Source organism: Nicotiana tabacum, chromosome 13, assembly GCF_000715075.1.
Source record: "Nicotiana tabacum cultivar K326 chromosome 13, ASM71507v2, whole genome shotgun sequence".
NCBI lineage: Eukaryota > Viridiplantae > Streptophyta > Magnoliopsida > Solanales > Solanaceae > Nicotiana > Nicotiana tabacum.
This window is the reverse complement of record NC_134092.1, coordinates 78,106,291-78,128,208: the sequence shown is the minus strand read 5'-3', so window position 1 is coordinate 78,128,208 and position 21,918 is coordinate 78,106,291. Positions and strand designations below refer to the sequence as shown.

Sequence of the window (21,918 nt, the reverse complement as noted above, 5' to 3'; positions counted from 1 at the left end):
TCCACACAGCCACTCCATCATCCCAATCGCTCGGCTCTCGTACTCAATAGGTACCTGCGCCCACTATGGATGTGCAGACTCCGGAGGGGCAATTTCATCCCAAGCGCTATAATAAGTCAATTATGGCATGAATCAAATAAACATGTTACGGCGTACAGCCCGCTCCCACAAATATCCTCACAATCAAGCCCTCGGCCTCACTCAGCCATCAATCTCTCCAGTCTTTTAGTCTCTCAAGAATCATGATAATCAGCCGAAGCAACGATTATATAATGTATCAATAAAGGACAACAGAGACTGAGATATAATATGCAAGTAAAAATTGTGACTGGGTACAAAATGGCAATTTAATAGATAATTCAACATATAACACGACCTCTGTGGGTCCCTACAATACCAACACATAGCCTAAGTATGATTTCTAACATAATAGCAGCTCAATTTCTCTGACACATGGTGGAAATACGGGTAACGACAAGATTAATCAAATATATGGTTCCATGGAATCAACCAAGTCACAATTCTTACGGTGCACGCCCATACGCCCGTCACCAAGCATGTGCGTCACCTCAGCACCATCACATAACACGTAATTCAGGGTTTCATACCCTCAAAACCAAATTTAATAAGTGTTACTTACCTCAAACTGTGCACAATTCTACTCCAACAAGCCCTTGTCTCGCAAAGCGGCCTCTGAATGACTCGAATCTAGCCACAAATAATTCGATAGGATCAACTCAAGCTATAGGGATCAATTCTATATAAAAATACTAAATTCTTAATCAAATGTCAAAAAGTCAACTCACTAGTCGGCCCCCGGGTCCACATCTCGGAATCCAATAAATGTCACAAAATCCGGAAGCCCATTCAACCACGAGTCCAACCATGCTAAATTTACCAAAATCCCACACCAAATCGATACCCAAATCCCCAATTTAAACTCTCCAAATGCATAGGATCAAAGTCCCAAAATTACACCTTAAAACCACACAATCTAGGTGGAAAATTCAATGTTGTAACATAATTATTAAATAAATTAAACCATAAGTTACTTACCTCAAGAATCCCTTCGAAATCCCTCTAAATAATAGCCCAAATCTGAGTATGCAAAGTCAAGAAATGATAAAACCCTCGGAACCCAACGTTTATATTCTGTCCAGGCTTTCTCGCACTTGCGACAACTTACCCGCACCCGCGGCTTCACGGGTACGACTAAAACATCCGCTCTTGCGGACCAAAATTTCGCACATGCGGACTCGCTTCTGCAAGCACACTGCCGCTTCTGCGGAGCCAGCTCCCTTTTCCATTTCTACTTCTACGTTCATCACTTCACATCTGCAACCTCACAGGTGTGGGCAAACTCTTTGTACCTGCGAGCACTGCCCAGCTCCACTCCTGGCCACTTCTACGATGGCTGGTGCGCACATGCGGCTTCGTACCTACGATCAAAACCTGCGCAGGTGCAATAGCACCAGACCTGGTGCTTCAGCAATCTTTCAAACTCCAAATTCGATCTGATAATCGTCCGAACTCCACCCGAGGTCTCCGGGACCTAAACCAAATATACCAACAAGTCCTAAATCACGATACGAACTTAGTCGAGCCTTCAAATCACAACAAACAACGCTAAAACCATGAATCGCGCATCGATTCAAGCCTAATGCACTTTCGAACTTCCAACTTCTCCATTCGATGCCGAAACCTATCAAATCACGTCCGATTGACCTCAAATTTTGCACACAAGTCACAAATAATACCACGGATCTACTGCAAATCCCAGAACCCCAATCCAAGACCAGTAACCACAAAGTCCACTCTCGGTCAAACTTCTAAATTTTTAACTTTTTCCATTTCAAGCCGAATTCAACTACGGACCTCCAATTCACAATCCAGATACACTCCTAAGTCCAAAATCACCCAACGGGGCTAGCGGAGCCATCAAAACTCCATTACGGAGTCGTTTAACATCAAATCTTTGAGTTTTATGGTAGAAATTAGGGATTTTGGGTAGAAATTATGCATTTTATTAAATTGAGATTTAGACCTCCAATTGAGGTCGGATTTCGAAATAAATCACATAATCGGGCTCGGGGGTGAATGGGTAATCGAGTTTTGGTCTGAATCTTAAATTTTGACCAAGCGTGCACGAGATTGAATTTTGTTGATTTTTTCAAAAATGATCGAAATTCAACCATTTTCATTCGTGGGTAGTTTCTAAAGCTTATTTTGAATTGTTTGATCGATAATTGACTAAATTCGGTTGGTTTGGAGCTTGTTCAAAAGGCAAGGCCATGGTTGATTGATTGATTTGATTGCGGAGTGAAGTAAGTGTCGTATTTAACTTTGATTTAAGGGAATTAAGACTTGTTGGTCTATTTGCTATGTGAATTATTTGTGGGGATGACGTACATGTAAGGTAACGAGTATATATGCGTCGTCGTGGGTTAAAGCATGCGGGTGGAAATTGATTTATTGTACCATGTTGCTTCTTTTACCATGCCTTATATGCTTTAGTTAGATTGTTATTCTTCATTGTTGGCTTTCGTGTTATTGATTAATTCGAAGTTGTGGATATATCAAAAGTAGAATTTATTTATCATAACACCTTGATTGAAGTTGGAATTGGGTTCACACCTTGCTTGATACTTTGGGTTATTTTTGTTGCTTGGCAAGGAAGAGTGAAAAGCACGAAGGTTGTTGTTGTTCCATATTTGCATATTGTTATTATTGAATGAGTGAATGTGAGGATTAAAGCACGAAGGGTGATGTTGTGCACTTGATTGCTTTATTATCATCTATTATATCATGTGAGGATGAGAGTAAAGCATGAAGGATGATGTCGTGCTATTTCATTTATCATATCATTATCATATGGTGAGGATGAGAGTAAAAGCATGAAGGGTAATACAGTGCCATTGCATTTATGATATTATATGGTGAGGATGGGAGTAAAAATGCGAAGAGTGATGCTGTGCAATTGATGTTTTCGTTGCTTAACTGATTTCCGGATTTGTGAATTATTTGGTTGTATTGTCGTTTATTTCAGAAAAAGGCTACTTGGTGACATTTTACTTACCGTTCTTATCTTACTCTCTTTTTATATGTTCCCTCCCCATTAATATTTTAAATGCTCTACTTATTATTTCTGTTGCTTTATATATATATATATATATATATATATATATATATATATCCGTATAGGATTTTTAGTAGGTGTCTTGTCATAGCCTCGTTACTACCTCGCCGGGGTTATGCTCGATACTTATGGAGTATATTGGGTCGGTTGTACTCATGCCACGCTTCTGTATTTCTTGTGCAGATTTTGGTGTCGGTCCCAGCGGTGCTTTTCTCGGATCATATCTTCATCCGGAGACTTGAGGTAGACTTGTACGACGTCGGAGTCCCTGGAGTCCCCTTCCTTATCTATCTTAACTATTTATTTTGGTTTCGAACAATTGTATTTTATTCAAGATATTGGTTGTAGAAAATTCTAGTATGCTCATCTACTTGTGACACCAGAATCCGAGTTTGGGCTAGTCAGCGTTTGGAGTTTTATATCTATTTTTGAGATTTTGCACCTCTAAATTTTTATTATATTGCTTTCAATTGTCTAAAAATTATTAGTTGTGTACTAATATTAGCTTTCCTAGCAAGTGGACGTTAGGTGCCATCACGACCCCGCGGTTTGGATTTAGGGTCTTGACATTCATAGTATACCATGATTAATGTTGAATTATGGTATACTACATAATATATCATGATTACTGTCGAATTATGGTAAAATAAATTTTTATTAAAATAAATTTTTTCTTACTAAAAATGAGGCTAGAGTTGACTTCGGTCAATATTTTGGGTAAACGATCCCGAATTAGTATTTTGACGATTTCGGTATGTTCGTATTGTGATTCTGGAGTTGGGCGTATGCCCGAAATTAAAATCGTAGGTCCCTTGGTTGATTAGACCTATTTTGCCGAAAGCTAGCAATTTGAATATTTGGAAATTTTCTAGGTTTGATTGTAGGTTGACTTTATGGTTATCGGGTTTGGATTTTGATTTTGGGACATGGAATAGGTCTTTTTTTCTATTTGAAACTTGTCTGCAAAATTTGGTGCAATCCAGCGTTGGTTTGATAGGATTCAGGTGCTTGGATGCAATTCTAGAGGTTCTTAAATTTTTCTTTGAATTTCATGTGTTTTGATGTCCGATTCGTGATTTTAGATGTTATATTGGTGTTTTGATTATGCAAGCGAGTTCTTACGATGCTATTAGAATTCTGTGCATGTTTGGTTTGGAGCCGGGGGAGAGGGGGAGGGGGCTCAAGTGAGTTTCGGAGGTGCTACAGATGAGTTTTAGATGACTTGAAGTAGTTGATTGTAACGACCCGACTGGTCATTTTGAGCATTTTCATTTCGTTCAGCTGTTTGAAGTCTTGAGTAGCTTCATATGATGTATTATGATTCGGGATCGATTCGGAAGAAATATTCTCATGTTAGAAGCTTTGAGTTGGAAGAGTTGACCAAGTTTGACTTTTGCGTATTTAACCTCGGATCGGAGTTTTTATGGCTCCGTTAGGTCCGGGTGGTGATTTTGGACTTGGGCGTATGCCCGAAATTGCATTTGGATGTTTCTTGAAGGTTTGGCATTAATTAGCGAAAGTTGACAATTTGGAGTTTTGTTATGTTCATAAGTGTAAGCGGAAGTTGACTTTAATGATATTGGGTTCAGATTTTGGTTTCGGGAGTTGGAATAGCTTCATTATGTCATTTGGAACTTGTATGCAAAATTTGAGGTCATTCCGAGTTAATTTGATATGGTTCGGCACGAGATTTGGAAATAGAAAGTTCAAAAGTTGATTAAGTTCGATTTGAGGTGCGATTCATGGTTTTGATGTTGTTATGCGTGATTTGAGGCCTCGAGTAAGTTCGTGTTATGTTATGTGACTTGTTGGTATGTTTGGGCAGGGTCCCGAGGGGCTCGAGTGAGTTTCAGATTGATTTCGGATCCTTTTCCTCATGTTTAGCATAGCTGATTCTCTGTTGGTTTTGGTGTTTCGGGACTTCTTCACGATCGTGAAGGAAAAGAAGCGAGCGCGTAGAGTATTGGGGAGCTGTTGTTTGTTTCTTCATCGTGTTCGCGAGAGGTGAACTGCATTCGCGAAACGCTGAAGGGTTGGTACATCGCGTTTGTAGGTGAAGGTTCGCGATCGCGGAGCAGCCGGGAGCTGGGGACTTCCTTCTTCACGTTCGCGTGATTGTGGACGCATTTGCGTCGTGTTGGTGCATGTGTTCATCGTGTTCGTGAGGGCAGTGCCGTGAACACGGAGCGTATTTTTGGCTGAGCTCATTTCTGTGCATCACGATCGCGTGGGTGCAACCGCGATCGCGTAGAGTACCACTGGACAGAGCACACAAGTACTCTATTTCAGACCCTTGAGTTATTTTTTCACATTTTGAATTGGGGAGCTCGGATTTGGGTGATTTTCACCACAAGGATTGGGTAAGTGTTCTCTACTTAGTTTTGATTATATTTCATGAATCTATCTTCGATTTTGTCATTTCGATTATGATTTTTAAAGAGAAATATGGGGTTTTTCTCTAAACTTTTATAAAGTGAATTTTTGGGCTTTGAACATTGATTCAGAATCGTATTTGAGTGAAATTAGTATGGTTGGACTTGTACTAAATGGGTTGTCGGATTTTGTGAGTTTTGCCGGGTTGTGAGGTGCGGGTCCAAGTTTGAGTTTTTGGTTGACTTTGAGCAAATGTATAAAGATTCGAATTTTATCGATTGGGTTTGATTCCTATGGGATTATTTGATGATTTTGAGTTACTTTTGGCTAGTTTCGAGCCGTTCAGAGGATGATTTGAGCGGGATGGTTCTTCTAGTGTATCGATTTGGCTTATTTGAGGTACCTGTCTTGCCTAACTTTGTTGGGAAAATTTTTCCTACTATGAAGTGACCTGTGTATATGCATGTGCTAGAGTTAATCATGCTCGGGGGTAAATTATATGATTAATTGTGCCTTGTAGAATTATGTGACCTTCTTGTTTCATGTCTTACTTGACTTCTAGATTACTAAGAATATGAAATTAAATGCTAGAAACCAAGATTTAGCTTATTATAACTTGATTAAAATTTGACGGACTTTTGTGAAACTATTGATGTGTTTAATTCGGTCATCACTATGCTTAATCACTAATACATCGCTACGACCGTTATTCTTGAGATATTGGATTCTATACTTGAGTTGAAGATCATTTTTGAGACTTGTTGAAATACTTGAATAATAAGGTTCTTGAGGTTTATTGAATTGTTATTGTGTTGAAAGTTGTGATTGATGTTCATTTGGAATCACTCTCCTTGATGTTATTCATGCTTCCTACCTTGCGTGTCATTGATATATATATATGCTTGGTGAGGATGAGATAAATGCACCAAGGGTGTTGCCATGCCATTCGATTTGATATCTTGAGTACATTTCTCACACTATGAAAGTTATGGATTTACTATCGTGGTTTGTTGGTTAACGCTCTAAGGAAAGGATTGGTCGTGATATTGAAGAATATTAAATAGTGATTTCTTCTAGTAATCAGTTACTACTACGCATATTCGTTTCTTTTACTCTTTTCTGTTATGTTGTAATATTGTTCTATTGCTAGTCTACTGCACATGTTATATCAATGAGTATCTTTTACCTAAAAAGCCTCGTCACTACTTCACCGAAGTTAGTCAAGATACTTATTGAGTACATGGGGTCGGTTTTACTCATACTACACTTCTGCACCTTGCTTGCAGATCTTGGATTGGAGCTGCAGTGAATGACAAGAGCTGACTCTGGAGATGTTCGTGCCTTCCAGTTGTGGCTACCATTTGTCCTTGGGTACTTTTAGGGTCGAATTCTGTTTATGTACATTTCAAACAGAAGTTGTATTTATTTTATATCATTTTTGCAATAATCCAGTCTTAGCAGCTCATAACTTGTACTACCAGTCTTTGGGATATTGTATGGAATCCAGATATATCATTTGATGGTCACCTTTATTTTATTAGAATTGTGTTAACTGTTAATTAGTTGACTTAACGGTTTGGGTGAGGTGCCATCACGACTAGTGAATTTTGGGACATGACAAGTTGGTATAAGAGTACTAGGTTCGTAGGTTCTACGAATCATGAGTAAGTGTCTAGTGGAGTCTTGCAGATCGGTATGATGACGTCCATACCTATCTTCGAGAGGCTACAGAGCATTTAGGAAAATTTTCCTTCTTTCTTTCCTTATTGTGCGACTTTGTTTCAGTTTGAAACCTACGATTTTGATTCTTACTATTCATTCATATGCGATATTGCACACTTGGTATTCGTTATGCGCCAGTAGTTTGTGATGATGCGGATGGATTATGAAGAGCTAAGGATGCTTGATTATCATCGCGATGTTCTGTCTAGTCTTGGGAGCAGATGTAGTGTTAGATCTTTTAGTCGTTCATTTGTGGTACGAAGAAGATTCTTGTAACCGGTTGGTGAGCATGGACTTGGGAAGAATGGTTAGTGGCCTAGTTGTTGTGATTATGGTGGGTTCATAGTAAGATGTTGATTTGAGTATTGCTAGGGGTTATCTCCTGTGTGATGGGTTCAGATCTTGTGTTTCGTATGAAGTTTTCATTCGGTGGAATGCATATATTATTATTTCAGAGCATTTAGGGGAAGGTTTGCTTGACTATTGCAAGGATGGGTATGCGCATGGCAGACTCTTCAGAAGTGTTCTATGACTAGTATTGCGTGAGTTTTTGAAGTATTCAGTTGAATAGTAGTACGGAATCGGGGCAGCTATGAAGATATGGTACAATGGATTACCGACGATGTGTTCTATGGCTTCGAGCTAAGTGGGGGAGTTTGTTATCGATAATCGGATTGCTGGATCATATGTTGTATCAGTTTTCGGGCTAAAGGATTGCTTGGTTGTTTCTTTGAATAGTCATGTGTTGGCTATGTATTTAAGATCAGAGTAAGGTGAGTGGTTATCGAGAAGGTTCTGATGAGTTCCAGATCATAGGTGGCATTTAAGGACTTCTGAATTTGTGAATGAATAGGGCAGGTGATCGGTAGTGAATGGTGACCGGATATGTGGTATTTCTATGTCAAGGATGATTCAACATGGCGATATTAGAGAGATGCATGAAACGACTTCGGATTTGCAGAAGGTTCCTTCAGAGTGAGATAATCAAATTGAGTTACTTTCGGGTTGGCAGTCTGCGTGACTCGGTTAAGTTAGGGGAGATCAGTTCTGATGACTTGATCATGTGTTAATGTGTTCCGAAGAATTCATCATGGTTATGGCCACGAACGGAGTTGATGTTTGCTACAGGTATAGAAGCTATATTACGTGTGGTGATGTTCTCTTGGACTGAGTTAAATGAAAGATTCGCGGTTGATGAGGTGTTCAATTTGCTTATGGTTCTGAGTTGATTATGAGATTTTCGTAGTGTCGCGAGTTAGCATGTTAGAGGCGGTGTGCCTTATGGGGATTGAAAGTTGCAAGTACAAGGTTGCAGTTTATTTATGGAGGGAAGGATATGAGTTCTTGATGACACAGATGATTTCAGATGTTTAAGAGGATATGAGAACTATTTGATATTGCCGGAGGTGAGTGCACATGTTGGCAGGTGCATTGTGTTTTGACTTGTGGGTATTTTCTATAAGATGATGGAGTATGAGTGACATATCAGCCATTTGAGTAAGTGGTGTTGAGGTTGAATATGGAGATTCTGGTATTAGTGAGGTTCATAGACTCGATATTCTCGTTGGCAGACGATTCCTTGATTGCGAATTGTGAAGAAATGTTGAGGATTGGATGATTGATGGTAGGTGTTATGGAAAGATTGCTATGGACTTTTGGAAGGTTATTTACCAGTCTGGGTATGATCGGAATTTGGTTTGGGGATTATTTATGAGCCTAATGAGAATGTGTTATCTGTATCACATCGGATTTCCTCGCGCTTGCGCACCTATTACTACAAGTATACCATCACGCGAAATAGATGTTATTCGCGCCTTGGTCTATGTTATATGTTTCTCTCTTATGCTATGACGGGTGGTGAAGGTTACATGATTTTTCGCTTGCATATTGTATTTCTTTTAAGCCTTATGGCGTTATGGGCTAGATGGCCCTCGTGATGTTGACTTGCTTATTGCACCATAGTTATGCTTGTCTTTCTCAGTATCACTTATGCCTAATCATCTTCCCATAGTTATATTTTATGCACTCTATCGTTCTTGATGTGACGCACATGTGATCAGTGAGCCCGAGAATTATGGCTCGATGGGTACCCCTATGTGGATTGATATGATTGGATCGGGTTGCGCACCGTAACGGTACTGTGATGACATGTAACTCCTTATGCTTAATTGTGTATTTTACTTTCACTTTGTTGAAAATAGTTCATAGGAAAATGTTAAAAATTTCGCTGCCTACTTAACTTGATTAGTAGCCTTCTTATTTAACTTTCTTACTATGATCTGTCATGTCTGAATTATTACTTATTTGGTGTAGGAACAGCGTTGTGTGGGGCTCCATATGGCTTCTGGTGTGACTTGTTGGTTGGGCTACTTGTATTGGCAAATATGAGATTTCTAGACCTGAGATTTGCACTATCGTATTGGGATAAGGAATGTTTGGAAGAATGATACCATATCTCCGTTAAGAATTTGGGCAATGGCCCTGGTCGGACGAGTGAACTTCTTAGCTTATTGATCAGATGAGTGGTTGAGAGATTCTGCGTGTTTCTTTATCATCGGCAGTGTACGAAGTTTTTGAACGAGGTTTTATTTGATATGAGGTTTACTACCAGTACTGAATTTGCTTTAAGCCAGCTATGTTGGCCAGCAGTTATTGTTGTGAGTATCTGAGTGATGTGGTATATCACATGATTGCATCTTGGGTCATGGTTATGGCTTGGCACAACCTGTTCAGACTTATACAATGTGTAGATACGAGATTCGGGTCTTGTAATGAATTCCGGGTGTTGGAAATTGGGCTATAAGGTTTACGGACTAAGGTTCAAGTAAGGATCTCCAGTTAGGTTATTTTGGCAAGCTTATATGGAGCGGGGTAATGTGGGATCACCCCCGGGTATGTGCATGGTAAGGTTACACCGTGATTTGATGGCCTTGGAACAACTCTTAGCACGTTCGAGGACGAACGTACGTTTAAGTGGAGGAGGATGTAACGACCCGACCGGTCGTTTTGAGAATTTGTATTTCATTCAGCTGTTTGAAGTCTTGAGTAGCTTCATATGACGTATTGTGACTTATGTGAATCGTTGGTTTTGGTTTTTAGGTGATTCCGGATTGTCACGCCCCATCCTCGGGAGGCGCGATCGGTGCTCAACCGAGTGAACCCTGTCGAATAAGACTGTTAGATACTTTCTACCCAACTCACTCATGATTAAGAAAAGACATGATTTCATTAATTAGACAGAAGGAAGTTCATACATACAACATTAAACCGTTTCCTTAGCTATTTCGCCTTTAAGTCTCAAAATACACAGATTCTTATAGTCTGAGTGAAACAAGTGATCAAACACAACATATACTTGTTTAACATTCCCAACACCCATATACAACCCACATAGTGTCTACGGAGCCTCTAAAGATACAAAAGAGAGTAAGGATGGTGCCGGCAACAAGGCCCCGGCTATACCTCAAAAGGTGACCACAATATAAACAAAAGGTAAAATACTTGACCCCAGAATGAAATGGAGCTCACCGAGTCCACTGAAAAGAGGATGCAACACTATCTGTGATCAACACTGTCTGCTATGTAACCACCTGCATTCATTTAAAGATGCAGCGCCCCCGACAAAAGGGACGCTAGTACCGTCGAATAGCACTAGTATGTAAAGCTAAACACCATCTCAATAGAATGAATAATAATACAAGATGAACATTCAAAAATTCAATAAGAGATTCAAATAATATTAAAACATCAATTTAAAGATCACATAAGTTTTCAAGTTAATTTCCACGTTGTTAGGTTGGGTGATCTTTAGTACCGATATTCCACAATTCACAATACCTCTGTATTCTTCCACGGAGTCCGATCTCGTCCCTATCTGCTAGGTCGTCTCATTTGAGACATTGCCACAATTTCGTTATAATTTCTAGCACAGTACCACCATGTGTGCGGCATGGCATCCGATCACGGCCCGATCGGCTAGGCCATCTCATTTGAGACATCAACCATCTTCACAATTTCATCCACAATACCACCGTGTTCTTACACGGAGTCCGATCTCGGTCTGATCGGCTAGGCCATCTTATTTGAGACATTACCTTTTTCAGTCAATCATCTCACATCGTACTTCTTTCAAATACTTTCAATTCATTGGCACTAGTAATTACGATTACAAAGTCATTCTCGGCACTTGGCCGTATTTTATAGTTCCAATCCTTTTTTTTTCACATTCAAATATCATTATCATTATCCACAATAATAAGGCTTCCCATTCAAGACATTAGATTCACATATGAGCAATTTGTGAATCTTAGGCACATAGAGGCTTTTCATATAATTTGGCATAAAAACCTTTATTTTGATCTTGATATGAAGTCTTAACATTCCTAACACATATTCCACATTTTGAACATATTCTCAAATGGCAAGATGACATGATGAATAATTTAGAATAAACATTGAACAAACATCCTTCAATACAACCACATTAGGAATAGCCAATTCAATAATGATCAAGGACTTACTCCAATCACATGAATACCATGGGATTCGATCCTAAGAAGAAGGGGGTTTAGCCAACATACCTCAATTGAACTTCTCAAACTCTAAAATGACCCGGAATTCTTAGCAACTTCAATCTATTTTAGAAATATAACAAGTTGGACCAAAATTAGGATGATGAACATGGTTTTAGCCCATTTGAGCATATTATCAAACATTAGGTGTGCATAAATGTTTTAAGGCCCTTTTTATGGAAGATTCCATCATTCCCCAACCCATTCTCTATCATTTTTAGCTCACAATCTTCCCCATGAATTACCTTACAAATGGCCCATTCTAGTTACATTTTTGAAATTAAGAGTTTGGGTGATAGTATCTTACTTCTTAGGAAGAAGACCTAGGTGCCTCTCTTGATAATCTTTAAGGTTTTAAGTGAGAATTGAAGAGCAATTTGATGAAGATCACTTCCTCCCTCTAGGACTCTCTCTCACACTCTAAAAATATCAGAAAATATGATCAAAATGGTCCAAGGTAGGTGTTTTAATGGAATAGGGTCGGGTTTAAAAACCCCAAAAATAAAGCTCCGGAATAGGTTCTACGGTCGCATATACGACTGCATAATGGTTATGCGGTCCGTGAAATGACCACGAAATTGGGGTGCCAAAACTGAAAAATAACTGACCGGTATGCGGTCACTATGCGACCCGCAAACCTGTTCTGCAGTCGCATAATGCACCGCAGAACGGTTCTTCGGTCGCATAGTGCACCGCAGAACCTCCCTCCGAAAAATTCCAAGGCGGGATATGCGATAAGAGTGCGGCCCGTGAAACAGTGATGCGGTCGTATAATGCCGTGAAATTGACAACAAAAATGCCCCAGAAAATTGTCCCACTCTGCGACCAGTCTGAGGTCTGCATAGTGGTTCTGCGGTCACAGAATGGGCCGCAGAAATGCCTACTTTTGCCCAATATTTTCCTTCAACTCCCTACTTCTACGCCTACTTTGGCATCACGGAATCCGGGATTTTAGGAAAATTTTACGGGGCCTTACAGGGATCGATTCAGAAGAAGCATTATCATGTTAAAAGCTTTGAGTTGGAAGAGTTGACCAAGTTTGACTTTTGCATATTTGACCCCAGATCGGAGTTTTGATGGCTCAGTTAGGTCCGAATTGTGATTTGGACTTGGGCGTGTGCCCGAAATTGCATTTGGACGTTTCTTGAATGTTTTGACGTTAATTGGCAAAAGTTGGAAATTTGGAGTATTGGAATATTCATAAGTTTGATCAGGAGTTGACTTTGATGGTTCATCGTAGATGCGGTCCTCCCTTGGCTGGCCTAAGTCCGCATCTGCAGAATAAGGGTCGCTTCTGCGAGGCCGCTCCTGCGGCAGATGAGCCGCACCTGCGCAAGTCTCGCTTCTGCGGTCGCACATCTGCGGTCACCTTGTCCGCATCTATGATTTTTGGCTGCCCATGCTGGACCGCTTCTGCGGCTGTTGGCTCGGTTCTGCGAGCTCGCACCTGCAGTTGGCCCTCTACAGGTGCGGTTACACTAGAAGCTGGGTGCTTCAGTTGTTCACCCATCGCTAAGCGACCTCCGCGCATCGTCTGAATGGCATCCGAGGCCCTGTCCAAACATGCCAACAAGTTAGAAATCATAAAACGAATTCGTTCGCACTCTCAGAACGCGGAAAACAACATCAAAACTAAGAATCACACCCCAAACCAAATTGAATCAACTTATGAACTTCAAGTTAATCCAACTTACTCCGAACGCGCCGAAACATACTTAAACTACTCGGAATGACACCAAATTTTGTGTACAAGTTTAAATCACCATACCAAACTATTCCCAAGTTCGAAATCCCAAATGGACCTCGATAACACCAAAACCTACTCTAAACCAAATTTAAAGAACTTTTAAACCTCTAATAAGCAAACTTTCAACCTTAAGCGCCAAAACGCTCCTGTGTCATCCGAAACCGATCCTAACATATGCCCATGTCCAAAATCATCATACGAACCTATTGGGACCGTCAAATCCCGGTTCCGAGGTCATTTACTCAAAACATTGACCAAAGTCAAAATTACCCCTTTTTGCCAACCTTAAGGAACCAAGTGTTCCGATTTCAACCCGAACCCTTCCAAATCCCGAACTAACCATTCCTGCAAGTCATAAAACAGTAAAAGTACATAAGGGGAGTCTTATTTAAGGAACGGGGACCTAGGAAGCAAAACGACCGGTCGGGTTGTTACATTTGTACTACCATTCCTTGGGAATTTTTGTATAAAAGTAGTTTTATTATCATTTCTTTTCTTAATAAATCTAATTTAAGTTTTATAGTTATTAATTGGTTTACCTAACGGGTTGGGTTAGGTGTCATCACGACTAGGTGGATTTTAGGTCGTGACAAACGTATAGCCAAAACCCTAAAATTCCATTCTTTCTCTCCTCTTTCAGCCATCTACTTCTCCTCCTTCTCTCCTCATCTTCTCCCTTCATCAACCTACCAATGACTTCCATCTCTCTTTTTCACTCCTCCTTTTTTTCTCCTTGTAACGACCTAACCGGTCATTTTACTTTTTAGATCCTTGTTCCCCTAAATAAGACTCCACATATGTGCTTTTACTGTTTTATGATTTGCGGGGATGGTTAGTTCGGGATTTGGAAGGGTTCGGGTTCAAATCGGAACACATACTTCCTTGTTATTGGCTTAAAAGGGTTAAGTTTGACTTGGGTCAACATTTGTAGTAAACGACCTCAGAACTGGGATTTGACAGCTCCAATAGGTTCGTATGATGATTTTGGACTAGGGCGTATGTTCGGATCGGGTTTTGGATGACCCGGGAGCGTTTCGACGCTTAATATTGAAGGTTGGCACATTGAAGGTTTTTCAAGTTCTTTAAATTTGGTTTGAAGTTGGTTTTGGTGTTATCGAGGTCCGTTCGGGATTCTGAGCCTGGGAATATCTCCGTATGGTGATTTAAGACTTGCACGCAAAATTTGGCATCATTACGAGTTGATTTGATAGGAATCGGATGCACGAAAGTATTTTCAGAAGTTTTTGAGTTTAATGTTGAATTCATGCATATTGGTATTCAATTCATAATTCTAGATATTATTTTGGTGTTTCAATCGTGCGAGCAGGTCCGTATTATGTTGTTGGATGTGTCAGTGTGATTGGATGGGGTCCCGGGGGCTCCGGGTGTGAAACGGATTGGAATCGGGCTCAGAATTAGCATGGAGAACTGCTGGTGCTTCAGATCTGGTTCAATCGTACCTGCGTGGAAAGGGTTGCAGGTACGAACTCACAGGAGCGGCACAGTGGTCGCAGAAGCAGACCTGAGGCTGGAGCTGGGTGGCTGCAGGTGCGAGTGTTGTTCCGCATCTACGAGCCCCCTGAAGCGATCGAGGCTCCACAAATGCGGACTTGGGCTAGCCAGTTGTGGGTCACAGAAGAGAAAGGAATCCGCAGAAGCGGAAGGAGTCCACAGAAGCGTCCCCCCGTCCGCAGAAGCGAGGAAGCTGGAGGCAGTGGAGGATCGCAGGTGCGACCTTTTGACCGCACCTGCGATTTTGCAGATGCGATCTAGTGGCCGCAGGTGCGGAAGTTGCTGGGTAGTGAGTGTTTTTAATCCGAGACTTAGGCCATTTTCCCTCACATTTCATTTGGTCTTGGGAGATTTTGAGAGCTCATTTGAGGTGGATTCTCATCAATATCCTAAGGTAAGTAACTCCCACCCATTTTCAAGTTAATTAAGTGGGTTTTAGGTAGATTAAACATGGAAAGATTATAAAAACTTGTGGGATTTGTGAAGAACCTAGAGTTTTGGTAAAAATGGGATTTTACCACGAAATTGATTATAGAATTTAGTAGAAATTATATATTTGAGTTCGTGAGGCTATGGGTAATATTTATCTTCAAATATTTTCGGAATTCGGACACGTGGGCTTGGGGGCAAATTTTAAGAATTTTTCAATTTGGGTTGAGTAATTACTCTAATAGCTAAATTATGAAGTTTTGAGTATATATTGATTAAATTATATAATATTTGACTAGTTTCGGATTGTTCGGTATCGACTTGGGGATTTTAGAGCGAATTAGTGGACCGGAAGTGAGCTTGAGAACGAGGTAAGTCTCTTGCCTAACCTTGTAAGAGGGAACTCATCCCCTTAGGTAACGAGAGTCTGTGCGTAGCTATATTTCATGTGATGTCCGGGTAGTCTTAGATTTGCATCATGCTTTAATTGTACTGTCATGCTTGTTGTGCATATTAATTATCTTAAATAGAGCTGAAACTAGAGATTTTAAAGTTGAAAACTTCCCAGTTAGATTTCTTATTTGGGAAAATAATTGAAGAATACTTAATAACTCTGAGAAATCCATATCCTATCGCGTCACAAGTACTTTAGCGAGCGAGGTAAACTTCTTTATTCTCATGGGAGCGGGTCGTTCGCCTCGGCAGTATAATAGATGCATCTATGGTTCGTACCGTTCGACCCTCAGCAGTGCACACAATATTTTGGATTGGATCGTACGACCTCGGCATAAATCGTGCGTGATAATTTTTGGAACCCGAATACACTTGATATTCTGTTATGGCTTGAGAGGTATAATTTATTTAATAACCGGAAGCGATTTGGAACTAGTATGTGTTAGATGAAGATTTTGGAATTTATTACCAGTTAAAGAATCATTTATTCACTGCTTGTTATTATGTTATTATTGTTATTTCCATATTCCATAACTATTTAGAGTTTTTGCATTTTATTATTGGCCCATAATAAGTGTCAATGTCGACCCCTCGTCACTCTCTTCGAGGTTAGAGTGGATACTTACTGGGTACATGTTGTTTATGTACTCACGCTACACTTCTGCACTAATCGTGCAGGATCTGAGGCAGGTGCATCTGGCAGTCATTCCGGCGCGCACCCCCGATACCCCGAGACTTAGTGGTGAGTTGCTTCCGAATCCATTCTGCAGCACCCGGAGTCTCTTTTGCATTTGCTTTCTATCTACTCTATTTCAGACAGTAATTTAGTATTTTGTATACTCTACTAGTAGCTCATACACTTGTGACACCAGGTCTTGAAAATATGCTAGTAAACATTTGATAGTTTTTGAGTATTTATTACACCACACTTGCTCTCATATTTATTTACGGTTTATTTTATTAATTTTTTCACCTCTTACTTACTTAATAAATAAAAATCAACTATTTTGAAATTGTTAAAAAGAATAAATACATGGTTAGTTTACCGTTGGCTTGCCTAGCGGTGACGTTGGGCGCCATCACAGCCTATAGGGTAAATTGGGTCGTGACACTCCTTTTCTTCTCTTCCGCTCTAACAACACCAAACCATTTTTTAATTTTCTCTTTTCTTCTTTACAATTTCCTCCTCCTTCACATAGATTAAAAAAACTATCTTCTTTGAGTAATTTTGTGCAAAATTCTAGCGGTTATTGCCGCCTTCTTCGCTTTCTATCCTCTTTCAGATTGCAGCCTAGGAAGAAAAACGTCATCTAGGCGTTTCCTGTTGCTCCGATCTCCCCTACGCCTCGGACGTTGTCTGGGCCAAGAGCCATAGTTAGTTGTTGTTTCTATTTGGTTGTTTCTTCCTCATTGTTGATGCCGACATTATTCATTTTATTCGCTACTGGAGCCCCTACTATTACTATTCAAGACGAAAAGAAGATTGAATCGAATACGTGGTATTGCATGATACCTTTTTGGATGAATTTTATGAGAAGATGAGATACAGAGGAAATAAAATGACCCCTACCGGAGAAAAACCTTTTTGCTGCAAAGTTGGTTGTCCTCCATTACTATCAATGCTCCTTTATTTATATATCATATAATTCTTGTATAATAATTATAATATAGTGTATAATCAATGTGTATATATTATACACTAATGATACATTTATTATACACGTATTATACAAAATTGGACGTGAAAGATTACGGTGACTATAGTGAGTGTTGAAAATATTATATGTAATGTGTATATATTATGTACGTACATTTATATGAAAAGTGTATGTATACACTATTTATACACATTCAATGTTCATATAATTTTATATATAAAGTATATATACATTGTATTATATATATACAGTGCGTATATAATTTATAATATGTATATAAAGTGAATAATTAATATATATTTTGTATATAAAGTGTATAATCTTTCTCTCACAAATACTCTCAGTGTTTTTTTATTTTCCCTTTTAGATCTTATTTCTTTAGTTTAATAATCTGTTTATATAATATATAAAAACAATCGCTTTTTGTTTTTTTTCTTCTTTTCATTCCTACTTTACTATTTTTTCTTCATTTTTGTGATAATTCTTTTTGTATAAATTCTCGCTCTTTTTTTTTTCTTTCTTTTTTAGTCCTTAATTATTTAGATTTGGTGGAGGAATTGAGGGTGGATTACGCTGGTCCAGGGGTGGGTGGGCATGATCTTTTATGATATGTCTCTTTTGGGATGTGGGTAGGATAGTACGATGGCGGTTGTGCACTGGTAGCAGCGTTGGTTGTGGAATTTTGGGATGGATAACTAGTCCAAGAGTGAGTAAGTTTGAATTTTATAATATATTTTTAGGGGTATGGATAGGGCGATGCGGTGGCAGCAGTACGTTGGAGGTTGCGACGGTGGCAGTGCAACAATAGAGGGGTAATTATGGAGTTTTTTTGTATAGTCTGACAAATGCTGGAAGAGGAAGGCGAATGGGATGGGGTTGACGAAATTTTGGGTTGACCATTTTAATATGTTTTAGGCTACTAAATGTATTTGAAATTTTGTGGCTACCAAATGATATAAGTTTATAGCAAGTGGCTACAAATGAAAGTAGCTCATAGCAATTAGCAAAGTTTTTGCCGTAGGTTATATTTGGCAAAGGCAACCCAAAAGATTAACATTATATAGCCAAATCACAAAAAACCTACTTTCCTAATTATTTTTTCTCCCAGTAACCCTCTTTCTATCTCACTTTGTCGTCTCTCTCTCTTCCTCTCTCCCCCATATTTTTTCTTCTATCTTCTCCCCTCTCTCTCGTGTATGGGTGGCAATTGGGCGGATTGGGTCAAATTTGAGCTTGTCAAAACGGGTCAGATCACTAAAGTGGTCAAAACCCAACCCAACCCAAATTTTACTTGGGTCAAAATGGTTCGGGTCAAGTTGGATCAAATAACGGGTCATAACCCAACCCGCCCAACTTGACCCAATTTTTCTCCTTTGTTTCTTCCTATTGAACTTATGAATTCAAATTTGATTTCAAATCCAGCAATTGAATCAGCCAAATATATCCGACCACAATCTTTACACTTTTTCCTCAACCTATTATCTGGATTAATGTCAAGTGGTAATTTCAAAAAATTATCCCATACCACAGAAGTCTTCCTACATGCACTTGTCGAGCTTATTTCAGTAGATTCTTAAACTTCATCCATATGCTCCATCAACTTTTTTTTTTAAAAGTAAAAAACATCACTTTCACAACTTAGAGCAAAACATAAAAAGATAAAAACGATAATATTATCTATAAAGATTTTGAATTATGAGCTCATATAAACCCTAAATTAAAAATAAACAGTAGCTTAAAACATCCAACCTTGTGTCGTCTAAGAAATCGAGAATGAAGATTAAAGATTAAAAGAGGATGAGAATAGAGCGGAAGAGCCAAAGACATTAGCCTAACCTTGTGTCGTCTAAGAAATCGAGGAGGAAAGAGCTGGGAGTAGTCTGTCTGACTTTCGTCTTCTGAGAAATTGAAGAGGAACAAGCGTAGGTTTTATTTATTTTGACCCGTTGGGCGGGTCTATGTATTAACCTATTAGGTTACGCTATCTTTACATGTTTGGGTCCAATATTTCTACGAGTCAGTATGGGTCCAACCAATTTTGATCCATTAGCTTTTTGATGACTGACCCAACCCATTCAACATTGGGCTGGTTATAATTTTTTGGGTCAAAATTGCCATCCTATTTCATGGTCAAAGAGTTTTATCATCTTCGATGTCATTTAAGCAAACTGCACATTCTAATGCTGATTTTTCAATTTTGAGATTCTTACCATCCGAGTAAAAAAACGTGACAACGCTTTCCTATTTATTTATTTTTTATATAAATTAAACACAATGCTGATTTCCTAATATTGTGATCCTTAATATCAGAGTAGAGGAACGTACACACTTAATATACACATTATTATTGTGATATACATTTATCAGCTATCTGATTTCAATATCTATAACTAGAACTTTTTTTGGGCTAATTATGTAGGTACGTTATTACACTGCATCATTTATTGACACTGGAGTAACAATATATAATAGTAATTGGCAAATTTTTGGCTTAGATTATATTGACAAAGGCAGTATTACTTTTTAACCCTTTTAGTCTTATTTAGTTAAACAAGAAATTTATTCCAATTGTAATAAGAATATATAGCAAATATCTGAGACCCAAGTTATATTCTCAAATCATGTAATTTTTTATATTTATTGATATAGGTTGTATGCACAATACGCGTACTTTGATATTAGTACTGTATTAAAGGAGAAACTACTCGGTTTGACCTTTTAGAGCGAAAATATTATCAAAATTAACCAATTCATAAAATACTAATAATATTAGTCGAAATGCTACCAATATTAAGCCAATTGGGTATATTTTTCTGTCTTTAGTCTATCTAGTAAGAAAAAGCAAACACAAATCATAAGCAATATGCAGATAAATAAAGACTGATCCTTTCGTTGCTTATGTGTCCAATAATTTCTTCGACATGACATTTTACATTACCGACTAGTAAAATCTTAAAATACAATGGAATTGTCGAAATCCAAAAACTTGCAACTAATTTAGAACTAAACTGACAAATAAAATCATGCATACCATAGTTAAAAGAAAATAAAATATAAAAAAAAGGAAAGAAAAAAACGCAAAACGATTTGTTATATGTTTCGTGACAGAAGCTAAAGAATAGTATTCATCATTATTGTATTTATATTTAGAGGCAGATCCAGAATTTAAACTTTATAGGTTCAGCCTTTAAGATATTTAGCATACAACTCATTATATTTTTAAAGTTAAGGGTTCAAATCTACTATTTGTTGTAATTTTAGTAGATTTTTCACATAAATTTATGTTCCGCATCCAAAGTTATGGGTTCAGTTGAACTCGTTCATGTATATACTGCATACGCCCATGTTTACATTGCCTTCTCCTATCTTTTCTCATACAGTAGCTTAGCAAAATAATATGAAAAATAAAGAAGATAGTTAAAACTCCATTAAAAATCATCGAAGCTCGCATAAGCTTGAGATAAAAAATTTGAGTTTTTGAAATTGAAATTTATTTCGCGTGAGTGTTGTTGGAATAGATTGGGTATATCTCAATGAGTTTGAATATCAATTTTGGGACGATTTGATAGAGATTTGAGTTGGTTTAAATTGATTTGAGCCTAATTCGAAGTAGAAGATGAAGATAGAAGAAGATGAGATGTGTATCCTCGTGTATCTTATATGTATCAAATATGTATCAAATATGTATCCCTTGTTTATCACATATACATTCATGTATACCTGTGTGTGAGATACATGTAAGATAAAATATTAGATACATGAGTCACAGAGAAAATTATAAACTCGATTTTAACTATAAATTTTGAATCTAAACAAGTTCAAATTACATCTAATCTTTCTTAAATTTGATATATTGCCTCATCTATATGATTTTAAGAATTTTAACCATATTCATTGAAATAAATATCCCTTTTTGCCTAGGTTGACAATAATTTTGACTCCAAACCACCTCCATTCTTCCTCAAAATTTGTATATTGCCTCATCTACGCATTTTTAATGAGGTCCAACCATACCCATTGAAAAATAATTATTTTGCCCCTAAATTTTTCCAATGTATATATCATTGATAAAATTTTATAGCTATTTTTGGTAGCATTGCTCAGTGGCTAATTATTGGTATGTAGTGTCAATTTGTGGCTAGACAAGAAGATGACTTTTAAATTGTGCAGGACTGTCTATTAGAACAAACATGCAAGCAGATTTTTCAATCTAAACAGTGTCGGGAGTCATAAAAATGACATTTGAGGAGCAGGAAGAATAGTCAGAGACGCTCAAGGAAGAATGATCATGGCTTACTCTGTCCCCTTTGGAATTCA

General features: G+C 38.4%; 1 long non-coding RNA gene across 2 annotated transcripts; it reads right to left on the bottom strand.

Annotated features, from left to right (window-relative positions):
* Positions 1–10,482: 10,482 nt before the first annotated feature.
* Positions 10,483–19,569, bottom strand: LOC142167853 (uncharacterized). Of its 2 annotated transcripts, none has more exons than XR_012698037.1 (2): positions 19,438–19,569; positions 10,483–13,355 (listed from the first exon to the last, which is right to left on the bottom strand). It is a non-coding gene; the product is annotated as an uncharacterized LOC142167853 (long non-coding RNA). The 2 variants fall into 2 exon arrangements; XR_012698038.1 differs by having other exon boundaries at positions 19,351–19,556.
* Between the last annotated feature and the right edge of the window lie 2,349 nt (positions 19,570–21,918).